The 16,426-nt window shown below is 37.4% G+C and overlaps 1 protein-coding gene across 8 annotated transcripts in view; it reads right to left on the bottom strand.

The window, feature by feature from the left end:
• Positions 1-11,241, bottom strand: part of POU1F1 (POU class 1 homeobox 1) — a 181,022-nt gene extending 169,781 nt beyond the window's left edge. For 2 of the 8 annotated variants that reach the window (XR_011099217.1, XR_011099216.1), the window contains exons 1-2: positions 8,235-8,582; positions 5,062-5,293 (exon numbers count right to left, since the gene is read on the bottom strand). The gene's annotated coding sequence lies outside the window, so the exon portion shown is untranslated. Of the gene's footprint in view, positions 1-3,709; positions 4,805-5,061; positions 5,294-8,234; positions 8,667-10,944 lie in introns of those variants that run through there. The other 6 variants (XM_068691493.1, XR_011099215.1, XM_068691512.1 and 3 more) reach the window with 6 other exon arrangements.
• Positions 11,242-16,426: the final 5,185 nt, after the last annotated feature.

A 16,426-nucleotide genomic window follows, 5' to 3' on the forward strand; every position in this document is an offset into this window, starting at 1 on the left:
TTCTCCATTCTGTTTCTTTACAGCACACCTGCGAAGGTGGCTGTTCTTCATTCATTTCCTCATTTTCTTGCAAATGGACAAAAGCATTGTAGCATAACCCATCACAGCATGTAGTGCAGCCTCTGCTACAGTGTTAAGAAAAGGCTGGTGTGTTCAAAAACAGCATGCTTTGAGTTTTCAGTGACTGACTAGTAATTAGTGATCTCAAAATAGTAACTGCAGGCTTGTAGCTTCTTAACAGCGCAAGGCTGATCAAACTGCTCAATGCAGTCAATCTTCTGCATCATTCTGAAGTTGTAGCTTTCAATACATGAATACAAAATATTCAGGCATTGTTTACACACAAGTATATTTGTGTTATATACCTATAAGTATTAATAAAAAATTTTTAATAAGCATATTTAATTTGGATCACGTATCTGAAAATAAATATTTGAAAGCCTGAAGCTTCCAAGACCACCTCCTCCTTGTCTCTCTCACCAGAGAATACCTCAACCGAATTTGAGTCTTTCAAAAGAATGTATAAATGCACTGTTAGGAGATTTTTACAAGGACTAATCCTTATAGAAACATCCATTAAAACACAGTGATCCAAAGCAACCGATATTCAAAGCTTTTCCATAGGTCACAAAGAAACCAGGTTCAACACCCAACCCCCAACTCCCCATGTTCTTCTGATTGCACCAAATATTTCAATCTGACACTCCCAGGGGGAGTAGCTGCAGGTCTGAGATGAAGGATGGAGAAAAGAGGGCACAGAGCACCTGCACAGCTGTTCCTGCATCTGAGCGTACACAGTTTGCCAATATACACTAAGAGAATGTGAGACAGCTTGAACTGACCCCTAGCAAACCCTACCACAACAGGGACGGGGTATTTATTATTGCAGATGGTTCTCTCTTCCAAATTACGACTACAAACTTAATCTAGGACCAAAGAGTTTTTTGTTAATTAACTTCTATATGAACTGGCAGCTAAGAGAGAGGGATTTCCATTACTAGTTTGCTGTCACCACTGTTTTGAAAAATCTTCACCTAACCAACAGATCCATCCAGGCCCCTAGAACAAGAAGAATGTGGAGCTGATACAGCAGGTCCAGAGAAGGTCTACAAAGATGGTCAAGGGGCTGGAGCACCTCTCCTACAAGACAGGCTGAACTGCCCCAGCTCTCTAGGCCTACAGAAGAGAAGGCTCCAGGATGGCCTCATAGTAGCCTTTCAATATTTAGATAGGTCTTATAAAAAGAGTCAGAAGGACTCTTTACTTGGGTAGAAATGATAGGACAAGGGGAAATGGTCTTAAACTAAAAGAGGGGAGATTTAAATTAGAGGTTAGGAGGAAATTCTTCACTCAGAGGGTGCTGAGGCACTGGAACAAGTTGCACAGAGAGGCTGTGGATGCCCTGGTGGGGCATCCCCTGGTGGGGCATCCACAGCCAGGTTGGATGGGGCCCTGGACAACCTCATCTAGTGGGTGGCATCCTTGTCTATAGCAGGGAACTTGGAACTAGATGATCTTTAAGGTGTCTCCCTTCCAACACAAGCCATTCTATGATTCCATGATTTTATGATCTCAGTAAAACAAAGGGGGGGACATTATAATATTAATACAGCTTACTAAACTTTTGTAATGGGTGGAGTACCAAGCCATCATTTCCCTAAGTGATATTTTCCATACATTAAGAATTATATATGAAGCATCTTTTGTAACACAAAAAATCCTCTGTAAAATATTCCTTGGAATTTTAAAACACAGATCCACATCCATTAATTATTTTTTTTCACTCCATTTTCTCTCTCCCCCTGCTGGTCAGTTAAGCAAGGTTTCACAGCATTGATCCTTTTAAGTCTGTTTTATAAGTGACTAAATGAGAAAAAAAATGCTGCCTGCAGTATTTATGCTTTATTTGCCACAGCTTGAAATAAGGCTGGGACACCGGAAGCATTACTGAGGTCGTGCAAATCCTTTGCTTTATTTGCAATCTGTTGATGCATATGCAGGAGCACACAGTAAAATACCATTAAAGTGATAAACGTTTTTAACTACCACGAGCTTCCCTATCTCATGTTCTTTGATACCTCTTCAACTGTTGTTTTTCTTCTGCTAAACAAAATTAAATACCTTTTAAAAAATACAAGCATATTGAGAGCTCATGGTTCCAATACCTGTGATAATTTTACCAATGGTGCAGTGACACTGGGTGGAGAGACTATTTCACTAAAAGAGGAATGATGCGGAATGAAGAGTGACAAATACTTGTTGTAAATGGGTACAGCAAACTGGAAACTAAAATGCATTTAATTGTGGCCAATTAAATTTGAATATACAAGTGGCAAATCTCTAAACTATAAACGTTCATGGCAGAAAGGCTTGCTTCCTCAACACTGGCCTCTATAGCATTTGCACAGCAACACTGTTGTTATTTGAGTTTATAGTCTAAATTCTTCCCTTTTAAGGCTCCGAGTCTCCATTCTACAAGCATCTATTTTATTTTTCAGCTCTCTAGAGGTTTGTCTTTTACCTCATAAAACTTTTTAAATTAAAAGCAAGATAAGAATGCAGTTAAATTCTTGCCATTGTTTCCTTTCCCTTATTGTAGGCAGCATTTTGTTTTTGCTAGAAACATGAATATTCTAAAATAGAGAAAAAAATCAAATTTCCCTGGAACAGTGTTTCTTTGCTTTATGACAAACATCTGTATACTAAATGGACTCTGTCTCACTGAAGAAGGGAATTTTCCCCTCATGCTGAGGCAGTCAGATATGTAATGTACAGCAAGCCGTATACTGTGATTATTACTTTAAAAAAAAAATCAATACTGTATGTATTCCTTTTCCACAAGTGACAATCAAATTACAGGCAACTGCAACTCAGACACTGGGGACAAAGCAGAAGTGCTTATTCAGCAAGCAAGACAGTTCACAAGTAAAAGGGATGGTGTGCTTTTTTAAAGTGAGGATTTCGACTGCAGTAGAGGTTGTCTGCAGTTTTAGTGATGAGCTGATACCCCCCTTGATGTTACAGGATTTTACACAGCTCTAGAAGAAACACAGTGAAGGAGCAAACCTTCACTTTATTACTATAAAACTGCAAGGACTGACATATACACACAAGAATAAAATACTTCTCCAATTAAAGTTAAAAAAAAAAAAAGCCAAGAACTTTTTTCTTTTTTTTGCCAAACCCCAGCTTCCTACCTAGTGCCCTGAAATAGAACCCCCGTGCTTCACTTCTCTCTTCTCCTTCATACAGCCTCCACACCACACAAGAAATATTGCAATCTCATGATCTAAGCCAAGCTTCACAATCCAGTGGAGAGAAGAAATGGGGGGTGGAAGAAGTGACGAATTCTTCACCATCTCAGTGTTTGTTTACTTAAAAAACAGCAACAGTGTCACGTTGATAATCCATTTACCTCATTGCTGCCCAGACTCCTAGACAGATCTCAGCACTGCAGTCTCCAGAAAAATTGTTTTTCCAGTACAGTTTTCCCCCTCACTGAGCTAAGTATTTAGAGGCTAGAATTATCAGATCTCAAACAATTTGTTGCTCAGGATTTAACAAGGAATTTTACCAGGGATTTTTCTTCTGTAGGACATTTCTCTTACCTGTCATTTTCTGAAGATGATTTGTCTTATTTATACTCTTGTGGAAAGGATGTTTATGATCTGGGATGATAGTTAATTCTATTTTAGATTTTTTTTTTTTTACAGCTGTTACATATTCAACCTACAAAATTACATTCCTTGTTTATTAATATCTAATTTTTACCAGAAGAAAAAAAAAAATGAACCAATAACTTCCACTTATACTACTACCATTAGAAAATGAAAATTTCACATGCAGCAACTATCAATGTGGTTTAATGGTTTTGTTCGTGTCACTTGAAAACTCTTTTGAGTACAAAATCAGAAGTTGAGAAATAGTTCCCAAAAGATTATCTAAGGATAAAAGAAACAAAACCTGGATCTTAATTATGGCTACTCACTATCAAGTTACAGCAAAGCCATAATTACGTATGTCTTACAGCATTACAACTTGGACCATTACAGGGCACATGTATGCTATCACAGAGGTCAGTAAGATGAAAGCAAAGGACAGTAGGCAGCACAAATGAGACGTGTTGTATAAAGGGAAGAGATGTCTCCTGTCTGTGGAGAGAAGTCCAATTTTTTTTGAAAGTTATTTCATTTTGGTTATATTCTCCCATTAATATTTGGTGTTTTTTTGTTTGTTTTGTTTTTCAAAACAGATATTAGCTTTGGTTTATACAGCATTAACTGCTGAACGCTTCAAAGAGTTACTAAGATGACAACCATACATAAACACGTGTTTCTACTGTAAGTAAAAATCATTTTGCAATTTCAAAAACTTTCTGTAGTCCTTTAAAATTGTGATAACATTTGCTCAATTTGCACTACGCTTAGTGCTTTAGCTATCTTTCCTTAAAGATGCCTGTAAATACCTTCAGATACAACAAGGATACTGAACTAGAATTATACATAACCTGGAGGAAATAAATGCAGTATTTAACTGCTGGTATTTTTCTGCACAAGAACAGGAGAACAGTGTTGTAAAGATCAGTTTTATAAACCATAACTGCCATCCCTGCTCAAAACATCATCATCTCCAGAGCCATGAGGTTTTCTGGAGTAAAAATGCTTTCTGAATCAGACAAGTTCAACAGATTATTTTACATTTACTCTAGGCTACAGAATTACAATTACACAGTGAATTCTTCCAGCTGAACAGCTAGCTGGGGTTGTAGGGCACCTCCCCAGAAATCAAGTTCTTCCCAACTTTTCTGCAGGATAAAACAAAAATCAGGGTATTTGTTTTTCTTCCAAGCATTTGTATTCAGTGAGTGGTCTTTGGCTACTACAGTATTCCTCCTGTAAGAGGGGAACAGCAGCTCTGAAAAACTGAACTGTTTTTCTGAAGTGTAGGCACTCATGCCACTAGGCACCAGTCTTAATAAGATCCCCCTTAACTGTTCAGGATCAGGGCTTCTGGCTGTAGCGTGTTTTGTGGACAGAAGGAAAAAGTGGTTGAAATACTTACCACTCCTGTCAGAAGGCAGAGACTTACAGAAGAAATACTTCAAGATGTCACCATGTGGTGCCAAGGTCTAGAACACAGGCAGTATTGTACAGGACCAGGCATCCAGAGAGGCTCCCCAGGGAAGTCCCATGCACTGCAGTTATCAGTCCCCTCACCTTCCACCTCAGTTTCTGAGACCACAGCAACTCCAACATGCTCCTTGCACTGTTTCCAGCTCCACTCCCAGCCTGAGCTTGGTAGAAAGATACAATAGAATTGTCATAGGATATACAAGCGAGAAGGGACCCAAAGGATCATCGAGTCCAACTATAATATTGCTGGATTTATAGCAAAAATACGTTGACTCTTACTTGTATCACAGAAAGAATTATTGACCATTTCATATACGGCAAGATGTCGGCACAAAGGCATACAATAACAGTACAGTGAATGTTGCACATGGGAAAAATGGATGAAGACATGATACACTGAGATTTGCAGATATTAGAAAAGTAAACTGAGACCATCTCTAAACATTTAGAAAAGCTTTACAAATATCTTAGTCTTCTAAGATCCCTCTGCAGTGCTGTAGCCTTGAGCAAAAGACTAATAGCATCGTTTGATTTTTACTCTTGCAAATTCAAGATTTGTAGCAGATTCTGCTACATACCTTTAATATTAAAAGACATTTTAACATATTGACTACATCCTGTTAAAAAAAAAAAAAAAAGACCCTGATGTTCATGTGAGCTACTGTTCTGAAGAAGAAAAAAAATCAGGTTACATAGAATTTGAAATTTAGAAGACAAACTGTTCTCCAAAGCCAAAGAATTACTTAGTAATACACAATAAAGCAAATAACTTACATTCTCCAATTTCCCAGTTAATATTTATTAAGCCTTTGTTAGAAAAATGTTGTTAGCAGAGAACGGTCTTGGACAAACATTTAAAGCAAGCATTGCAATTTTTATCTAATAATTTCTTCAGTGAAAGGTATTTACAAAGAATTGTTTTTTCACTCTTTTGAACAGAAAATGTAGGAGTCATTCACAACAATGCAAGCAGGACAAATTTTGGAAAATAAGCATTGTATTTTATTGGGTTATAAAAATAAGCCATTTCCAAAGCAGTTTTACAGCAGTACAGTTACTATGTTCAGCATTGCATTGTACTCATTGTACAGAAGAAATCACTCCTAGTTTTAGTTTGTTGTGGGTTTGGGGTGCCTTTTTTTTTTTTTTTTGAGGGGGGGGCGCTCAATGCACAGCCAACATTCTGTAGTGCAGAAATAGATATTGAATTATAAGAAATTAATTTCAAGTAGAATTCCACTAATCTGCAGCTGTTTTGAAATTCAGATACTCTTAAATATTTAAACATTAATATTTCAGCTAGAATTCTCTAGCATCCTCCAAAGCATAGTTTTTGTCCTGAATGAGTCAGGGGCAGGGGGAAATTACGAAGTAGTTATAATAGCTATAAACTCATTAAGTAGTTGACTCACTTAAATTTACTCTGGAAAAAAAAAAAAAAAAAAAAAAAAAAAGTACTCTATTCTCACCTCTTTTCTACTCATCTTTCATGAGAATGGGTTTTGAAAACAATAAGACAACAGTAATAAGCTTGTTAATAAGCATATTTACAGTCATCTATGGTCACTTCCTTCTGACCTTTCTATTAAAAAACAGCAGACTTATCCCTCCAATTTTTTTTTCGAATTGTAGTTTAAGGCACAATATTTTGATCCATACTGTAATCATATTTAGATATAATTGTTAGGGTCTAAGAGACTAATTATAAAGTAGGTACTCAACATACTCAACATCCACTACAGAAACTTGCAAAGTCAAAGGCACAAATACCAATGATATTTTGTATACCCCTACATATACTCTCAGCAAGTAGTAATTTTCAATATCCAGCGTACACATGTATGCACCTTTACAAAGAAAACAGGAGTCCAGCAGTTTTGCATTTAATGAACTTCAGATCAACTGAAAACATAACATTTCTTGTTCTCTTTCTTGTGTAACATGCAGCATTTCATCTTTATATTCAACATAAATAAAGGTTCTTCTTTATTGGAATACGTGATGGATCACAGTCCTTAAACAGCCCATCTTAAAGATCAGCACATTCATATTTCTCAAGAAAGCCAAAAAGAAAATCAACTTGAAATAACTTGAGAGTACGAAGAACTAGATGAGTACTAAAAAGATTATTTTATAGTGAAAAAGTATCTCAGGTACAATCTCTCAATAATACTTGAAGTGCTGTTCTGAGAAATTTTGGGGTGTTTTTTGAACCTTGTATTGGAAAAAGATACTATAACAGAATAGCTTTGCTTACAAAAAATAAGTGTGGAAATATGCTAATGCTGGAATTTTTGCCTCTTCATCAAAAGCTTACCAAGCCTTTCTGTAGGCTTTCATTAATCACAAGTAGCTACACAGAAAAGGAACAAAGAGCTCTTGTCCAATCTCTATCAAAGATCCTGGTGAGACAAGATAAAGTAAATTGCTACTTTTCAAAAAAAAAAAAAAAAAACAACAAAAAAAAAAACCACACAAGTAATTATCAAAAAAAAAAAAATCAACACCCACACCTTGATGATATTCTAACCTGTTCATGTTTTTCCCCACCATGGGCTTTGATTGAGATTAACATGTATATACACACATATTCCTCTTTAAAAAATAGCAAAAAAGCATATATAGTAAATGTTAATATAAGGATAAATCTTCCCAGAGCATCAAAGCACTTGCATACTTTAATTCTAATCATTTGTCTTAAGGTTAACAGTAAAATATAATTTCACATATTCAAAATCTCACAGAGAAAGCTTCAACACACAGAACAGTAGACTCATCTCTCCTACATTATCATCATGAATATTTTCATTAAAGATCGTGCTACCTACTAGTAGCAACATCATAACATCAGATGCTTCCTCACCACTAAATAAAACATTCATAACATGCATCAAAACCATCATCACTTTATCGCTTAAAACAACCTTGAGAGCCAGACAGTAGCAATATGACCCTGACAAAAAAAGCCAAGCCACCAGACCACCTTGAGTTCACAGAAAACATCCCTACAGTAGCCCTGCAAGACAGCACCTAGAGATATAGCAACCTCACCTACACATAACTTTAGTGAGATGGACAAGTATAAGTTTTAAATCATTTTACCTTGATTTAGCTGCAACAGATGAAAGGAGAAAGGTGCTGTGAAAGCAGATGTACTTCCTGTTTCACCAAATATCTGACAGATAGAAACTTTTGTCTACAGCCTGAATGTTACTATTTCAGGTACCAGCGGTAAACTCCCTGCTTCACGTCTTCTCAATATTCAATCTTCAGTTACTGAGAACCAAAATAAATTAACAGCTCACCCAGAAGAACTAGAGTTGCAGCTTACATTTTGTTTTTCATGAGAGGCTGTACTGCTAAAGCACAGAGACCAGCCACCCACCTGACCAAGGTAGGCTGCACACACTTCAACCCTCCACTTCCTTCCAGCTACCAAACCCACCTGACTTTTTTCTATGCCTTTATAAAAATCACCTGGCTATTTCCCAGTTGGATCTGATATCAGAGAAAACCAGCTGGCTCCCTAGCCTCAAGCTCCTTCTAGCCCAAAAAGCAGATCAAGCTTTAAATTTATAAATTCAAAAAATACGTTCAAAAAATGTATTTATAGGTTTGAACGTGTTTTATTGTTAACTGCAAATATTTTCCCTCATAATAAAAAAAAAAGTCTTCCACCACACTGGTGAAGGAAGATTTCATGTTCAGGAAACCAGCCTGCAAGTACTTTTGGTAGAGAGTAAAAATACCCTTCGGAAGAATCTTGGTTTTCACCTAAGACGTTCTTTTTTTCTCTGCAAAGATTGTTTCATAAAAAATAACAGCAAACAGACAATGGTTAGAGTTTGAAGAAAGCTTTAGCTGAACTTCACACAGATTATGCTAGGAATGAACTACTGAGCCCCAGATCACTCTTATATCAAACAAATCTGAAGACCATGGATGTGACAGAACACCTAATCATATTTTACAATTCCTACTAAATATTCTAAGACATAATGAGAGAATGCAAGAGACACGCTTAAGGCTATGAAAATAATTTTGAAAGATTGTCTCTACTAAATGTTAAGAGCAAAGGTTTTATTAGAGGTAGGGTAGTAGAAAGGAGACTGAGAAAGTAAAAAGCACTCACAGCATAGGAATTACAGAGAAGAACGTGCTTTAAAAGGCACCTTTCTCTATGAGGGAGCAGGTGGATGTCTAATGGTTTTGGATGCATGCAGGAGTTTGCAAGTTAGAAAGTTAGAAAAGACAAAAAACTGCAAATGAAAATGGAAAGAAAAAAAATGCAGAAAAGTGGATGTTTCTGGGAAATGTATGGAAGAAAAACATTCAAAGTTCCACAGTGACAGAGGGATCTCACTACCTATTACGAAAAAAGAAGTCACAAGGGAGAAAAAAGCAAGACCAAAAAAAAATAAGAGATGGTTACCTATAGGGAAATGCATGAATGTACAGCAAAAGGTTTTAAGAGTACAAACAGAACTAACTGTAACTTCCCCAGTCTAGATGACTTTGGAGAAAGGCAACTGCCACTAGCAGGTTTTCCCCCCTTGTGAATAACTGAAAGTCTGACTGTAGTGAACTGCCATCAATTTTACCAGCTGTAGGTCTTGAGGATCTCATGCAAGAGTTGGTTGTTCAACAAATACCTATTTGATTTTTATTTTTTAAGAAAACACACTAACAGTACTTCTGCATTATAAGCAACACTGCTGCTTACAAAGTTATGTTGAAACACCTACTAAAAAAAAAAAAAAAGACAATCTAGTGATTTATATAGAAAATAACACAAACGTGCCTTTTCATATATCCTTTCAGAAGAGCATTTTACAGTCTCCAATTCATCTGAGTTTTGAAAGAGTATGCTCATCCAAGCATAGAGTAAAGCATAAAGATAGATTGGTGGTGGTCCTAAAATATGATTTACATTTTTGCAAGTTCGAAAACTGAAGAAACTGGTAATGTTACACATCTCCAGAAATGTGGCTTGGTGACAAAGCTGCTTTTCAGAAAGCAGGGACTTTAAAATCTCAAATATATTCATTCCATAGTCTGTATTCAAAGCAAATCCAAGTTCTTGCACAAAAGGAGGTGAACAATCATCCAGCTATACACTACTCATTAATGATGCAAGAAGCTATTTCAGCAACTAGGATCTTTAAAAGCAAATGCTGTCATGGAAAGATGCATTTATTTCAAAGTCATTAGAATATTTGTCTCAGATATTCTTCCATATCCTCACCTGAGCTCACTCTATTTAAGAACAATGCAATCAGTCTAGTTGTTTAATAATGGAATATTTAAAACCTTTTCAATAAATATGTCCCTGGGCTTTTTTTTTTTTCTTCCCCCAATGGAATTTTCTAAATTTGAATCAAAGCAGAATAAAACAGGAAGATTCAGAGCAGTTTGAACAAACCCTGATATATATTTTAACTTAAATTAAATATCATCTGGTGCATTGTATTTATTTTTTAGTCAATCAGAACCACACACGAAGATCTCCCTAAGAGAACTGTGATTTAGTGCCAGGCTGTTTTGGAAATTCATCAGTATCTTTCTGGCCTAAGAAGGATAAGGAAAGGGGATGAAGATTTTTTTGGGATGTCCTGCAGTCTTAGTTGAAGTCGGCACTTGGTGGCACCACAATGGCAAAAACTGATCCATACATGAGCAAGGCGTTCTTGGTCTTATTCCACTAAAATCGGAATAAATGTCCACCAAAGTGTGTAAAAGGCCTTAGAGCAAGAACTGTTGGACTTGACAGAGTAATTAGATATACATGTAACTGGGACAAATAGGTACTTACTATTCATCCACCATGGAAGATGTGCTTTCCTTTAGCTATTAGTTATTACTATAATACTGTTTGCCTTTCTTTTTCTGCTCCTTCTCCAGCATGGTTTGCAGATGCATCTTGAAAAAGATTAAGTATTTATCTCTCTGTCCTTCCCAATGAATGATGGGACTACTTTTTCCTTCCCGAAGAAAACAGATCTGGCTACTCATAAGCTTTAGGTTGTTAAACCTGCTGTTTTTACACCAGGGAGAAGTCAGTAATTCACTTTGGTAAGCTCTCCTTAGTTTTGAAAATATCTCCATGATGACAAATGCTCTACTTCTTAGTGAAAACAACTGTGTCCCATGGACTTTAGCAGAACGTTTTCAACTGATCTGAATCAGAAAAAAATCATCCTGCTTATTGAGACAACTACTGTGGGCGAAGATCAAAATTGTTATCAAAATAATTCTGGTAGCCTATTAGCATGGAATGAAACTGTGGGCTTTTTGGATGAGATTCTGACTGAATAAAATGCTCTTAAGAAATCCAAAGTGAAAGACTGTTGTAGCATCAAAAGGTAATACGGTACATACTTTACCTCTTTCAGTTAATGTTGCTTACATATGCTCCTTCCCAAGGATTTTGAAATGTTTGCATGTGAATTTGATTGAGTAAAGGTAGTATCATAGCTATCTTTCATATCATACCTTTCATACCTATCATAGCTTTATAGCACTGATAATACAGATGTCCTTCCTCATTTTAGGTAGGTGGGAGTTTTCTCTATTTTCCACAGCACTTATCCTCATCTGATACAGTACATCATACGCTTTTGAACTCTATTATTATGCTTTGAACCTTCCTTTTATAAAAAGTAACCATAGTCTTTATATAAATATTAGTGAGCTTCAAGAGGTGAGAAAGGCTAAGAAGTTACCTCATGTGACAGTGTGTTTGTTCTCTTTTATCCCACTTTGCTATTTTATCTAATACAATTGGAAGAGATTGTCACCTACCAATTATATCTGTAGTTCTTGCACAATGGACCCTTTGTCTTCAGTTGAGGCTTCCAAGATAAACTTTAATAGAAGTAATTGTGGGGAAAAAAAAAAATAAATATATAGGGAAAAATATAGGGAAAAATATAGGGAAAAATATAGGGAAAAATAAGAAAGGAGGGTGCACTAAAAGGACAGAATCAAAGAAATGATACAACATAGCAGGAAATTAAAATACACCTTATAAACAGAAGATGAATAGATTAGAGAGAAGGCAATGTCTGCAGAAAGCATGATAAAGTGGAACATAGAAGGGACTAGTCCATATTCTTTTCTTCAACTAAAATTGCTTCAGATTTTGTTGAAGTAGAATGAAATATATTTTGTCTCAAATGAATGCTGCGTCTTCAGGCCTGAATTCTGTCACTGGCACTGTGGCACATGTTCAAATAGACACTATGCTTTTCTTTTGCCATTTTCAGAAGTTATTACACAGCCACTGTTTTTTTTTTGTGTGTGTGTGTGTGTGTTTTTTTTTTTTTTTTTTTTAACATCAATACATCTCTACAAGCACTACTGACATCAATGGTTCCCATGATCAGTATTTGTGCAAGGCATTTCTCTTTGGGGAAAAAGAGATACTCTTCTTTTTTTATTATTACTGCTGAGCTGAGGACTGAAGTTGTTATTTATATTAGTTTCATACCCTACAGCAGACCTTTTAGTTTGAGATATCAGATACATTTTAACGATGTTCTAAGTAATGACGTTATTACCTACGTAGCTGTAAGCATGATGTGTAACATTTTGCCCTGCAACTAACATTTCCTCCTTTTTCTTATGAATCGTATAGGTTTCCAGTTGCATACTGCTCAGATACAAGTGTGTATGCATGTGCAAGCATGATCACAGCAGCTCACAGAACAGCAGTACCCAGCCAAGCAGAAAATACAGCTTCCAGGAGATAAAAACATGCGTTCCTAGAGACAACAATCTGCCCAAAGAAGTAGTCTGATAAATGTAGTTACCTAGTAAATTAGCAGTGAAAATGATCAAGATTTCTCCAGTGGCTCTCATCTAAAGGGTTCCTCAGACCCTTATGTTTTTTGTTTCAATAAACAATAGATTTGGTATTTACGAAAGACTGACTTATCTATGTAAACTCCTAGGCTGCTATCATTTTAGATAAAGAATTGTATTGCATAGTTTCTAGACTTTAGAAAAAAAAAAAGTGAAATGTGGAGGACATCCTCACTTTTGGAAGAAGGAGGAAAGCTGGCTTTTTTGCTTGCTTCTCTTTCTCTGTACATGAATATCCACACTGATATATGTTAGCTTGAAGAAATCCTCTAAAAACCCAGTGGACAACTGGAATGGAAGTTACTAAATCTAAGAAAGAAAGATTGAACTTCTCCCTGACATAATCTAGTTGTAAATCTGGGTATCAGCATCCAGAGAACCTTGTCCTCCCTTTCATCTATGTGTCATATTGAGTTTTCACACTCAGGAAACTCTGTAATGAACTTTTCTGTTAACAGTACATTTTATGTATTCTTTCTGCGTGACTTGCCATTTCATTCCTCTTTTCGTATACCTCATGAGATAACAAACATGCTTTTTCAAGTCCCAGTCCCTTTCCTATTCCTCAGTTACACGCTACTATATATCTTCTTTTTCCCTCTCTTTTCATGGAAGTTGCAGAACCTCCCTTTTCCAAGATGAAGTCTTGGCCTCTCTGTTTTTCCGTGGATATCAGTAACCCACCAAGACTTGTCGTATATACCATACTAAATTTGCTGTGGGGCATGCTTGAGCTTTATCCAATGGCTTCTATGATGAGAGCAGGTTTGAATACATTGATTGTAAGTATTATTTACAGAGGGTAAACATTTTCCCCTGTCTAGATACAACAATGAGATACATGCATTTCATTAAGCAAAAATAATCAGCTGTTTTCCTAAGTAGCAATCTTCATTCTCACTTAATAGTCAGACTTTAAGGGAGCTGAGTGTGTTTTAATTAAAGGATGCAAACAAATGGCCTGATTTTGAGAGATGCTGAGCACCTGGTATACCACAGATGGTCTGTCAATGCCCCCGCTGACCTGCTCTACTGACCCTCATTAAGGGCACACCAAAGCACAGCACAGTGATGGCTATGCAAGGCAGAGTCAACGAGGCTAAATTCCTTGCTCTTTAAACATGGTGATATAAATACTAACATCATAACCCCTGTCATTTAACTGAAGTTATTCAGGCATCCTCATGTCATATTTTATCCCAAACAAAATACCCAAAGGTATTTATAGCAAAGCAGAAAAGGCAAGGACTGTGAGGCATCAGTCCTGTGGTCATCCTGGGACTCAGCAACAGCTCCCAAAGATGACAGATGCTAAGCACTGGCAGCTGTACTGCAGGTTCAGCAAGCAACTTCTCACCTCTCCTGTCCACCAAGCCAGTCATGGACCCCCTGCTCTGCATCTCACTGTCACACTGACTCAAGTGTGACATACCATGTAAGATAGCTAGGATATGCACAACAGTTAGATATGCTGAGAAAGGGCAGAAAAAGATGGCAGGGATTTTTAAAGAGAGGAGATAGTCAACTAGAACTCTCAAATGCCTGTGATGCTGGGCTGCTGCCCTGATAAATCCCTACCATGGAAGACGTTCTTCTCCGAGGCAGTGTGGTCTTACATCCTGAGCATCAACCTTTCATAAGCTCTGTAAAAAGCTCACTAGCGCTCTTCTGTATTACCCTGGCTTAATACTGACAGGCCATAGTGGGATGGCACAGCAGAGGTAAGGTAACAAGGAGGTACCAGGAGAAGCAGAAAATACCCAGTTATAGCACATAGCAGCTTGTTATGACAGACAGTTTCCATAGTGGAGTTTGGCCTGGGATCTCCTCTGAACTCATCTGACTGCTAGTTAGCACAGGCTGCCATCACACCCATGAGCATGATAAAACTTAAACTACAATGGTAATTTCATCTCCATGCTCAGGTCTTGCTTTGATTATTGGAAAAACAGCCCTGTAAATCTGTACAGGCATACCCTGAACTGAGGGGGGAAAAGGGAGTACTAGCCATCCATTAACTTCCTAATCCATCTGCAGCACAGAACTGAGAGCTTTGCCAGCATGCTACATGCTCTTCTTCCAGAGCAAAAGTCTGGTATTGCCTTTCTTTTTTCAAACCCATGCCTGGCAAGAAGGGTGTGTGAGGGAAAAAAAAAAAAAAAAAAAGCCCACAGCATCTCTATATCATTAGTCTCCAGGCCGGTGGATACAATCCAGGAAGAGAGAAAGGAAGGCAGGCAGCAAATCCCAGCCACCTGTTTGACACTAGTGAGTGAGAAACAATGAAACAGCAAGGAACAACTAAGGCAAGCAGCAAGGAGCAGCTGATGTCCCTAAGAAATAAACATCTCAGTAAAAAACTGATTTATTGCTCTAGGGTGATATAAACATGATGAAAAAGCCCCAGACTTTCAGACTTACCAAGTCTCTTGCTTTCAAGAGGTAGGAGAGCTTACTTTGGATGGTAGCTAACAACCCACCTCCAAACCCCCTTTTTTTTTTTTTTCCCCACTCCATATTGATGTGGGACACAGTTTACAGAGATAGAAAGAGAAACACAACCTGGACTTCACGGCTGGGTACTGGAACTTCAAACACTGGGATAAATGGGGATTCCCTGTCCCAACCTCTCCAACACCAGATTCACAGTCCAGCTCATCACCCACCACATTGGTCCTGTGGAAGCAGAGCTCAGGTGCAGAAAAGTAGCTGGCATGCACCGGAAATGAGTAATTCCATAACTTACATCTCTTCCCCAGGCTCTGCATGAATTGAGGTGAGAAAGATGCAAGAGGTGAGAAAGGCTGTCTTCTGAAGTGGCAAGCAACCCTCACTCATGTCAATCTTCCACAGCCTTACCGATGTCTTTAGACCCATAATTTCCAATTTAATGTAGTCTGTGGACAGAATGGACAGAAATCCCCCTTGGACCATAGACACACTTGGAGAATTTTCTCAGAACAAATTTCTGAGATGCTGGTGACTAACCCTGACTGTACAAGGAAGAAGTTGGGACTTCCATCTTATTGCTGCAGATGAACGCTCTTTGGAAACAAAACAGGGTACAATTTTGAATTTGAGGAATCTATTTTTTATATTATTTTTCCATCTAATAAAGATGTTTTACTGCATAAAGTTGCCCAGAAAGGGACTGAAATGCATGCAGTTATGTTACAAAACTCATCAGCGTTCTGCATTCACAGCCCAGCCACCATGCCAATGTTTTAATTGCTTATTACTAATCATTCAAATAATCCATTATTATGATTATCTGTGCTGTCACAGTGTATTGCAGCCCAAGCCCACGATCAAGAGTTTAATGAGACAGGCACTATGGAAATTCAGAGCAAAAAGACTGGCTCAAAAAAATTGAGATCTAAGTATATAAGTGTGGGCCTTCTTCCCCTAGGAAATGCAAAGGCCCTATATGC

This window comes from Anas acuta, chromosome 1, assembly GCF_963932015.1.
Source record: "Anas acuta chromosome 1, bAnaAcu1.1, whole genome shotgun sequence".
Lineage (NCBI taxonomy): Eukaryota > Metazoa > Chordata > Aves > Anseriformes > Anatidae > Anas > Anas acuta.